Source organism: Rutidosis leptorrhynchoides, chromosome 6 (genome assembly GCF_046630445.1).
Source record: "Rutidosis leptorrhynchoides isolate AG116_Rl617_1_P2 chromosome 6, CSIRO_AGI_Rlap_v1, whole genome shotgun sequence".
Lineage (NCBI taxonomy): Eukaryota > Viridiplantae > Streptophyta > Magnoliopsida > Asterales > Asteraceae > Rutidosis > Rutidosis leptorrhynchoides.
The window spans coordinates 294,679,643-294,692,562 of record NC_092338.1 but is presented as its reverse complement, the minus strand read 5'-3'; the positions used below and the strand labels follow the sequence as shown (position 1 = coordinate 294,692,562).

Sequence of the window (12,920 nt, the reverse complement as noted above, 5' to 3'; positions counted from 1 at the left end):
CTAAATAGTTTCATGAATTTTATATTAACAATATAGTAAGGTTATTATATATTATTATGACTTCATATTACAAAGTGCCTTAAGCATTTTAAGACTAAAAATTCCCATTATTATAGTTGAAAACATGGACTTCAAACATTACTTTAAATTTCCTTTCCATATTTTACAAATATATACATGCACCCAAGTTGTATTATAAATTCTGATCATGCCATTTAATTTAATTGCATCAACTGTAAACCCTTAGCTATCATTTCTTAGCATTTCCTATCATGCCATTTAAACCTCAATACCCATTAGCTAGGACTTATAAGTGTTCGTATTTTATATTTAAAAATGCAAACTCAGTACCAATAAAATTTATATACTTTATTCCAATCTTGTAGCAATTTTAATATATTAGTTACATCAAGATTTTAAATACTCTATTACTAAGCATATGACTAAAACTTATTTAAAGATTAATTTCACAAAAGATACCAATTCTATAATAATTCATGTGATATGTAGTCAATCTAAAACTAGTAAGTTGATTAAGAAGGCCAATAAACAAATTATAAAACAATGACAAATGTGTTAGTTAGTAGTTACCTCTAAAACGTATTCGTGTTAGGACCGAAACTAGACCCGCAAATATTTTGTATTCTCCTTGAATCCTTTACCATCTCTATATTCTTCCTCTCGATCTTATGATGGTTTTGTAGTAAGTAATATGGCAATTAACTTGGTGAATTTTTCATTTCATTTTGTTTAAAAGAGTTTCAAATAGATGATACTAGTATGATATATAGCTTAAAGAGACTTATCACATCCCTTTCAATAAGTGTGGCCAAACCACTTCCGTGTGCCTGATGGATTTCCATTTTTCATTTACTATGGAATTTATTAATGTTGTTTTGAATTTTAGTACAAGATAATAGTATTTAGGCTTAGTTAGTTTATATCTAGCATGATGCAAAATTAAGTTTGAACAAATTATAATTTACGTTCAATAATTACTAGCTAAAATGGTATGTTGATTAATTATTAATTAACTTATATACCACTAAATTACTTATATATTAATATTATTTATTTTAATTTGTGTTATTATAATTTGTAAGTAGTGAGTGCTTAAACATTAGTTATGGGTTTTATATTGTTTTAGTTATATAGGATATTACAACTCCACCTACTTAAAAAAAAATTCGTCCTCGAAATTGAAAGAAGTTATAGAATCGAAACGCACCAATTGGCAAATAAATGAGGGTGCTCGGCCCGCATGGTTTCCTCGAGTTCCCAAGTGGCCTCGCTAGCAGAATGATTTTTCCATTGAACCTTAACGAAAGGGGTGGAGCTTTTACGAGTTACTCTCTCCTCGCGTTCTATAATAGCATCGGGCTCCTCAACATAAGAAAGATAAGCTCGAATTTCAGAAAAAGGATATTGCACCACGTGCAATGGATGATAGTTGTAACCCTGCAACTGCGATACGTGAAATACGTTATGAACATAAGATAACTGTGGCGGTAATGCTAAATGATAAGATACTTCACCAACGTGATCCAATATCTCAAACGGTCCAATATATCGAGGAATGAGTTTTCCTTTCAAACCAAATCGTCGTATACCCTTCCAAAGTGACACTTTTAAAACACCTTATCACCCACCACAAACTCTAACGGACGTCGGTGTTTATCGGCATACACTTTCTGTCTCGATTGGGCTTCCTTCAGTCGATTCGTAGCTATAGCGACTTTTTCATTAGTCACTCTAACCAACTTAGGCCCTTCAATCAACTTCTCTCCCGTTTCATTCCAACAAACTGGCGCTCTACACTTTCGACCATAAAGCATCTCAAATGGCGCCATACGGATACTAGCCTGCCAACTATTATTATAGGCAAATTCCACTAAACATAACTACTCATCCTAATTTCCCTTCCAATCTAGGGCACATGCTCAAAGCATATCTTCCAAGATCTGTATCGTACACTCAGACTGTCCATCAGTTTGTGGATGAAAAGCAGTACTAAGCTTCAATCGCGTACCCCAAGCTTTGTGTAACCCCTTCCAAAATCTAGATGTAAACTGAGGATCACGATCGGATACGATGGATGAAGGAACCCCATGTAACCTCACAATTTCCTGCTGAAAAAGCTCAGATAGCTTACTTACCGAATAATCCATTCGAATTGGCAAGAAATGTGCCGATTTGGTTAATCTATCAATCACCACCCAAATAGCAACGTGTCTTTTCACAGTCTTTGGTAAACGACATACGAAATCCATTGAGATATCATCCCACTTCCACTCGGGAATGTCCAACGGCTGCAACAAACCACTAGCACGTTGGTGCTAGATCTTTACTTGTTGACAAGTAAGGCACTACCCAACATATCTAGCAACATCTTTCTTCATGCCACTCCACCAAAAGTGCTGCTTTAAATCCTGATACATTTTGGTCGAACCAGGATATACAAAAAAAGGTGAGTTATGAGCCTCAGACAATAGAGCCTCACGAATAACATCATCATTAGGAACACACAATCGATTCCCACACCAAATAACCCCATCATCATCTTCTCTGAATTCTTTCACTTTACCCTCTTCCAAATTTTGAAACACTGTCCACAAATCCCCATCATCCAATTGAGCCTCTTTTATTCTTGAAATTAAATCAGACTCGAGTTTTAAATTTGCCAACATACCAGATGCTCCTCTCTTACTCAATCCCATATCAAGTCTTTCGAATTCTTGAATGTGAGTAACCAAACATGAGATACTACCAAATGTCTTTCTACTCAAAGCGTCGGCTGCCACATTCACTTTACCCGGATGGTATTGAATGTTGGCATCATAATCCTTCAATAACTCAAGCCACCTTCGTTGTCTCATATTTATCTCTTTTTGTGTGAATATGTATTTGAGGCTCTTGTGATCGGTGAAAATATCACAAGTTTCTCCATAAAGATAATGCCTCCATATTTTCAACGCAAAAATCACAGCAGCTAACTCCAAATCATGAGTAGGGTAATTAACCTCATAAGGTTTCAACTGCCTCGAAGCATAAGCAATTACCTTACCGTGTTGCATCAAAACACAACCCAAACCATGCTTAGAAGCATCACTATAGATTTGAAAACCCCCACTTACTGACGGCAATGCAAGAATAGGAGCTGATACAAGTCTTTTCTTTAACTCATCGAAACTCTTTTGTCGTTCATCGGTCCACACAAACTTTTCCCTTTTCCTCAACAACTTAGTAAGCGGCAAAGCAATCGTCGAAAAACCTTCAACAAATCTTCGATGATAACCAGCTAAACCAAGAAAACTTCAAACTTCAGCAACAGAAGTAGGTCTTGACCAATTTGTAATAGCCTTAATTTTGGCTGGATCCATCATTATACCCTCAGTCGATACAACATAACCCAAGAAGGCAACCCGTTGCAAACAGAATTCACATTTAGAGAATTTCGCGAACAATTTCTTACTTCGAAGGGTTTCAAGTACAACACGAAGATGATTCTCATGCTCTTCTTTACTCTTTGAGAATACCAAGATATCATCAATGAATACGATCACAAACTTATCCAAATACTCATGGAACACATGGTTCATTAGATCCATGAAAACCGCAGGAGAATTAGTTAATCCAAATGGCATCACTAAAAACTCATAGTGCCCATAACGAGTGCGGAAAGTGGTCTTAGGGATATCTTCTTCTTTAACACGAAGCCGATGATACCCAGACCTAAGATCAATCTTAGAAAAATACTTTGAACCTTGCAGCTGATCAAACAAATCATCAATACGCGGAAGCGGATAATGGTTTCAGATAGTAATACGATTTAACTCACGATAATCAATGCAAAGTCTCATGCTACCATCCTTCTTCTTGACAAACAAAACTAGCGCACCCCAAGGGGACACACTTGGTCGAATAAAACCACAATCTATCAATTCTTGCAATTGCTCCTTGAATTCCTGCAGCTCTAGTGGTGCCATACGATAAGGAGCTTTTGATATCGGTTGAGAACCAGGAATCAAATCAATCAAAAATTCAACTTCACGGACTGGAGGCAAACCCTGCAGTTCATCAGGAAATACATCGGGAAACTCTCGAACAACATCAATATTTTCAAGCGAAGGACTCTCGATAGACAAATTCTGAATCGAAGCTAAATAACCAACACAACCATGTGAAATGAGCTTTTGCGCCTTAAGCGCTGAGATAACCTTGATAGACTTTACAGGAAGATCACCATTAAAGACACAATCGGGTATAGAATGATTTCCAAACAAAATCCTCTTAGAATAACAATCGATAGTCGCGTGATGGTGAGATAACCAATCCATGCCAAGAATAATTTCAAAGTCATGCATGGTCATAGGAAAGAGATTTGCGAGAAACATGCAGTCATTGAATTCCAAACGGAAGTTTTGAAACACACGATCTATAATTTCAATACTACCCATTGGGGTAGAGATCGTAAACGGAGTAGACAACCAAGTTGGAGACACTTTCAAATATTTCGAGCTCTTAACAGAAAAAATGGAGTGCGTAGAGCCAGAATCAAACAGAACGAAGAGGGCAAGATGGTGTACAAATACATGACCAGTAATAGTACCTAATAATATCAAGAAGGAATGAACAAATAACTCAAAGGAAATATTCTTAAAATGAATAGGGATCGAAATATACCTGTAGCGTCAGCAGCCTGAGTAGCAGTCATGGCAAAGACGCGTCCACCAGGAGCTGGCGGAGGAACCCTCGAAACAAACCCAGGTCTAGGATTCTTGCAATCCTTAGCTAAGTGACCAACCTCTCCACAAGCAAAACAAGAACCCACACTACGATAACAAACTCTTCCCGGATGATTCTTTCCACAAGTCCCACAAGGTGCATTGGCATTAACACCACCATTTTCGTTACCCCTTTGTTGCCCTTGGGGACGATACACTTGTAATTGACCACAGTTATTATTATTTGGCCCGTTGTCAATCCTTTGCTGATTTCCTCTATTATTCCAATTATTACTATGATACCCTTGGTTCCTATATTGTTAACCCTGTTTGGTAGTCGGTGCAGGCACAGATCGTAGTGCTTGTGCAACCTTAACCCTCTTGTTTTTACCATCATCATTTTTAGTAGCCAAATACTCAGCTCGCTCCATCTCCAAATTTCGAGCATAATCAGCTGCCTCAGTGACATCAAAACATTTCAGATTAATCATTTTAGAGCAGTAACGCCCATGAACAGCCCATTTGTACTTACGGGCTTGGTCCTCAGCGGACCCGCAGCAGCCCCAATCAAACCCACAAGCCTCAAAAACCTCTTAGTGAAATCATTAATAGACTCATCATTCCCTTGCTTAATATTCGCATACTCCCGAATAACAACCTCTTTCTCCGCCTCAGAAAAGTATTGACAGAAAAACAACTCTTTAAAATCAACCCAATCTAATGAATCCTCAAATTCGATACCCCCTTTCACTCGTCTCAAAGCGATCTACCAACGCTGAGCATCCCCCTCTAGCTTATAAACAGCCAATTGGACCCAAAATCTCTCTTCACAACCAAGCACTCGGTAAATCTTCTCAATGTGAGTGATCCAATTCTCAACTTCAACAGGAGTACTAGCAGTACTGAATGACAAAGGACGTTGTTTTTGAAACCGTCCTAGCCAAACATTAATAGCATCTCCAGTTACAGTTCTATCCTCCTTATATTCATCCTCTTCTTCATGCTTAAAAGTCTCGCCACCTTGCTTACGCATCATGTCAATAGCTTGAGCTACAATGTTGGGTAACAAATTCGTGATAGTTTGGTTAATCTTGTTTTCTACTTCTTCCCCAGACATTCCTTTTCTTTTTGGTGCCATCTATGAACGAGATGAGGATATAACGGTTATGATTAGTACAAAGAATAAAAGAGAATATTCAAAGTGGAAATAGAATACTATAGTGGAAAGAAAATCCTAACCCAAAAGTCTGCCGAAATCTCACAGGCCATAACTTAGGACTAAAGTTTCTACAGGAGGGAACCTAAGCTTTGATACCATCTGTAAAGACCCTAATTGTGACGACCTGTAAATTTCCGACCAAATTTAAACTTAATCTTTATATGGTTTTGACATGATAAGCAAAGTCTGTAATGTTGAGTCTCAAAAATTTTGAACAATTCATTGACCTTCGACTGCTCTCGACGATTCACGAACCACTATTTGTAAATAGATACATATATATTTAAACATATGAATTTGAAATATAAATTGAAATATTATATGATGTAATTGTTAGAACTAATAATGTAAAATAAAATAATATATAACAACTATTATTTAAAAGGTATCTATATATAACTATTACTAAAGTTGACCCAATCGGGGCTGTTTTCAGGACACCTTGAGCGGGATTCCATATCAGAATTTGAGGGACTTGAACTAATGACGAATTCCATTTCGTTCGATTGAATAAAGGATTTTTCGATATGAAATAATTTTCTGGCTATCGGGTGGTATTCTAATTACATAGAATATCTATATATATAGAGCAAAAGATTTCGTAGATTACGGAGGAATTTAAGGAATATGTCAGGCAAAGTTTACAGTAATAGATACGATAAGATATGATTTAGCAGATATGCTAAGATATGAATTTTGTCTATACACTATTCATGTAATCAATGTAGCAAGACGTGTCTATACTAAGAATGATAAGCAAGTAATTTCCTAAGGATGATAAGTAGAAAATTTTCGACACAATAATGATAAGCAAAACTTTTGACATGTAGACACGGTCGAAGTCCAGACTCACTAATGCATCCTAACAACTTGTCAGTTAGACACACTAATGCAGACCTGGTTCACTAAGACCACCGCTCTGATACCACATGTAAAGACCCGTCCTAATCCATAAGAACGAATACAATAACATATGATTACATTGCAAGGTATTTGACCTCTATATGATACATTTTACAAACATTGCATTCGTTGTTTTAAAAGACAAACTTTATTCACATCTAAAGTTGCCGGCATGCATACCATTTCATAATACATCCAACTATAATTGACTTAATAATAATCTTGATGAAATCAATGACTCGAATGCAACGTCTTTCGAAATATGCCATGAATGACTCCAAGTAATATCCTTAAAATGAGCTAATGCACAGCGGAAGATTTCTTTCAAACCTGAGAATAAACATGCTTTCAAGTGTCAACCAAAATGTTGATGAGTTCATTAGTTTATCATAATCATTCATTTCCATTATTTTAATAAACCACAAGATTTTTATTAAACATAATTCCAATAGCAGAATCCTCTCGTCTGCATAAAGGTAAAATCATTTCCAATAATATAATAAACCACAAGATTTTCATTTTTCATAAACCTAATCCTCAAGCAGAATCCTCTCGTCTGCATTAAGGTAAAATCATTCATATGGTGAATACCTGGTAACCGACATTAACAAGATGCATATAGAATATCCCCAAAACAGAATCCTCTCGTCTGTATAACAGAATCCGCTCGTCTGTATAATAATAAGTCGAAGTACTAAAGCATCTGTACCTTGGATGGGGTTTGTTAGGCCCATTGATCTATCTTTAGGATTCGCATCAATTAGGGGTACTGTTCCCTAATTCTTAGGTTACCAAGCTAAAGGGGTGATATTCGATTCGATAATCCGACCATAGAATATAGTTTCGATTACTTGTGTCTATTTCGTGAAACATTTATAAAAGCAGCGCATGTATTCTCAGTCCCAAAAATATATATTGCAAAAGCATTTAAAAAGGGAGCACATAAAACTCACGCATATAAATATTGTAAAATAGTTGATAAAGCATTTGCATGTATTCTCAGCCCAAAAATGTAATGAGTAAAAAGGGATCAAATGAACTCACAAAACTGTATTTCGTAGCAATAATGCATATGACGGCACTGAACAAGTGCAAGGTTGGCCTCGGATTCACGAACCTAAATTAAGTATATATATTTATATGTTGGTCAATATTTATCTTAACAAATTAGGTCAAGTCATAGTGTACCACAATCCTAATGCTCCAGACTAATATGCAAAAGTCAACAAAAATTAATTTGAATCAAAATAATTTCCAAAATTTATACATGATTATTATATAGTTTAAATATTGTCTTTTTATATTTTTAAATATTTTAAAAAGATTTATTAGAGTAAATAATATATTTCATTTATTAATAATTAAAACTTTATATAAAAATATACTTTTATATATCTTAAGTAATAAAATTTATAAAGTTCATTTAATATCATAATATATTATGATAGGTTTTATTAAGGTAATTATATTATTTGTATTACATATTTATTTGATAAAATAACATTGATAATAATAATAAGTAAAGGTTGTATTATTTTGTAATAATAATTATTATTATTCTATTAATAAGAATATCAATATTTACTAAAAAGGATATTATGATAAAATGATAATTCTAATTATGATAACTTTAATATTTACGATACTTTTTAATATTGACTTTAAAATAATAATTTTATTTAAAATGATAATAATAATAACAATGATATTTCTATTAAAATGATAATTTTTGTTAAAATGATAGTTTTAATACTAACGATACTTTTAATAATAATAGTAATGATAAAAATAATAAGAACGATAATTTTATCTAATTTCATATCTTACAATATTTTAATCTCATCATGATTCTCATACTCATTATTTCCTAATTGATTCATTTAATAACTTTTAATCGTCTTTTATATCGCGTTCATATTAATGATAATAATAGTAATTATAATAATTAGGTGTTAATAATATTAGTTTCTAGTTATAATAGTACTAATGGTAATAAATATTACGATGATAATACTAATTATAACTTTAACGATAATAACGATAGTAATAATAATAAAATAACAATTTTTAATGATAATACTTTTTATGGATAATGATGATAATAATAATAATAATAATAATAATAATAATAATAATAATAATAATAATAATAATAATAATAATAATAAGATAAAAACTAGAACGACGATAATAACGTCAATAATAATAATCATTTTTAATAATAATACAAAAATTCAATTGACTATAACTTCTAATCCGTTCATCGAAACTATTCGATATCTAAATGAAAAGTTCTTAATTTTTCGCTAGCTTTCCAACGACATGCATATCTTATACCTTATCTCAACCGCATATATAACTAATTCAGGATTCAATATAACCTAACTAGAGGCAATATCAAAAGTACAAGCATGCATAATCCTATATTCTCGAGCACTAGTCAGGGATACACTATTAAAATAAAAAAAATTTAAATTATGAGTGCTTACGTATCAATATTGAGATTCAATATTGCAGGAAAGGTACGTAGACGCAACGGAGATGATAAACACTAGAATGACCTCACGAGCATACCCATGAACATTACCCATCACCTTCATAGCTATAACCCATAATTTCCTTAGCCCTATCCCGCTCACAAAACGTGTTTTGAAATAACTCGCGCGTACCTCTTGTCGTAGTATTTTATGTATAATGCTAATACTAATAATAATCATAATACTAATATTAATATCATAATAATCTTTAATACTAAAATTAATAAATAAATAAAATAAATAAGTAAGTGATACGGAGTAATATAAGAGATAGATTGATGAAATGAATTATGAAATGAGAATTTCGAGCATTTAAAGAAGTCACCCATACTTTCCCCCCAAGCGATCACATGGGGGCTCTTTGATAAAGTCATGCGACCGCATGACCAATTATCCCAGCTGGTATCCATTTTGTGACTCTGCCGACACCTTTTTAATTTATTTAATATATTAATTATAAATTATTATTTAATCTATATAATTAATTATATATTATATTATATTTACATGTATGGTAAAAATGTAATTTTTACCCAATTGACACGGACGTTGTCACTCGACTCATGTCCCGCTTTCAGTTTTTCGAACGACGTTTCGTACGCTGAGAAAACTAGCCCTTTACGTTACACGACGTGTACCCTCATTAATAATTTGACTTATTCATCAATAAATTACCTTATAAAAAATGTAACTTATAAAATTGAGCGTTGTGATCATTTTCTTCTATAAATCAGTGACTCGTTATTTATCAAAATATATTATTTTAAATCAGGACGTTTTATGACTAAGTTAAAATATATATATATATATATATATATATATATATATATATATATATATATATATATATATATATATATATATATATATATATATTTAGAATTGTAAATTTGTACATAATAAATATGTTTGAAAAATTTAACTAATGATATAATATTTAGTCTTTCAAAACCAATTACATTTCAAAGTTCGTTTTATATAATTTAACTCGTTTTGAATAATAGTAGTTATTTTACCAAATAATGTTTTTAATATGAAAACTAAATAGTTGATATATCAAGGGACACGAGTTAATCAAAGTAAGGTACACTTTTGAAATTTAAACGAAAATGATCACTAACTTTTGACTAACTCTCGTTAATGACACTTTTGTAAATCACTTTTAACAAATATTCCGGATACCGTTAAAAAGGAAAGGTTTTTCTAATTCAAAGTGGACCTCTTAACAGAGACTCGTAATCATAATTCAATGTATCTAATATTTCAATCTTTTTATATTATCTTTTAATTCCATTGATAATTATTCTAAATATATTTTGAAACAAATACGTTTATGTAAAATATTATTTGTCTAATACTTTGTTAATGTTTTCAAATTATAATATATACATATATATATATATATATATATATATATATCTATAATCATACCTGTTCATCTAATGGTTCGTAAATCATTGGAATTTGGTCGAGGTTAAATGAATGTATGAACATCTTTTAAAATCCTTGAGATTCAACTCAACAAACTTTGCTTATCGTGTCGGAAACATATAAAGTTTAAAGTTTAAATTTGTTCGGAAATTTCTGGGTCGTCACATTAGCCATGACCATCCCAATCAAATTTCAGGACGAAATTTCTTTAACGGGCAGGTACTGCGACGACCCGTAAATTTCCGACCAAATTTAAACTTAATCTTTATATGGTTTCGACATGATAAGCAAAGTCTGTAATGTTGAGTCTCAAAAATTTTGAACTATTCATTGACCTTCGACTGCTCTCGACGATTCACGAACCACTATTTGTAAATAGATACATATATATTTAAACATATGAATTTGAAATATAAATTGAAATATTATATGACGTAATTGTTAGAACTAATAATGTAAAATAAAATAATATATAATAACTATTATTTAAAAGGTATCTATATATAAATGAAGTATATATATATATATATATATATATATATATATATATATATATATATATATATATATATATATATATATATATATATATATATATATATATATATATATTTTCGAATTTTTTTTGTAATCGGCAGTAACGCTCAATTGTAATTCGATCGATATTAAGCAAGTTAAACTCAAAATTTTAAAATGAACGGTGATCCGAAAATGAGTTCTATAAATTATAGACTTATTAAAAATATATTTACGAACTGTTTATTAAATTTCAAAACTTTTTATATTTTACCCAAAAATGAGAGGGACAGTTGATGTAATTTTTTATTTAAAAATTTCTAATCGAATTTTATACCATAATGACCAAAATAAATAAATATAGTTAATTTAAAAATATGGGATTTTTCTGAGAACTTTTATACGCCCCTAATTTATAACGGAACACGATATAATACCTCATATAAACTGTCAGCAGACTAATAGGAATTATATCCGTGATCCCAATATTGATTCATTTGAATCACTGTTTTCTTACTTTATTTACATATGAATTAGTTATACATATATACACAACTGCATATATATATTACTACATATACAACTCGATCACACACCTTATCATCTTCTTACTCACAAACAATCACCGGCCACCCTTAAACCACCCTCTGCCGCCACCATACACCACCTTGAATCACCAACACCACCAGAGAACCACCCTATTCACCTTGAAATCGATATTACTTCAAATACCATTTAAAACCGCCACCATCAAGTGTTACTGTAGCCGCAGCTGCAGTTGCAATTGTTTATGTTTTGTTGCCACTTCACCACCATTGAAGCAACCTACAACTTCCATCTACTCTTTTACTGCTTTCCGTTTATTTCAAACCATCACCGTAAGCCACCTTAACACCACTTCAATCACCACCTTTAGTTAACCACAACCCCAAACCCATCAAGTTAATAACCTGCAAACACTAGTTAAACTGCTACTGTACGTATTCTTGTTTCTGTAACGATCAAAAGGATGATGATAATGTTGAAGATGATGAATAGTATTGGTTCACGATGAAATCATCATTTTATATCGATGATCATGATGATGTTATGATATGATGAAGATGATGAAGCGAATATGATGATGAACGAGGTCAGTATTGGTATCACGATGATTAGACGATGATGATGTAACCGTGTATAGAGATCACAAGATGATGATATATGATGATAAGGAATAGTGATAAGAGATGATTATGGTGATGGTAATTGATGATATAGATACTGATGATGATCGAAGATGATGTCGAAGGTTCCTGTAAAATTGATCGAAAAAGATATGATGATGATGATTCATAATCGTGATTGTGATGATGAAGACGAGATGATTATGATATTGATGATGATGTTGACTAGATAATGATAGAGATGATGATGATGATGGTACGATGATGATGATGATGATGAAGGCATGTTTTGATGATGATACTAATGAAGATGAAAAACGAATTCTGTTTCTTTCATTATGCTTCTTTCATGTTTCTGGCACCAAGATCCATTTTTATTAGGCTTATAAACCATTTATTGATTGGGCTTTTCATTTAATTCATG

General features: G+C 32.2%; 1 pseudogene; it reads right to left on the bottom strand.

The window, feature by feature from the left end:
* Window positions 1–1,209: 1,209 nt before the first annotated feature.
* LOC139854555 (uncharacterized) lies at window positions 1,210–1,850 on the bottom strand (annotated as a pseudogene).
* Window positions 1,851–12,920: the final 11,070 nt, after the last annotated feature.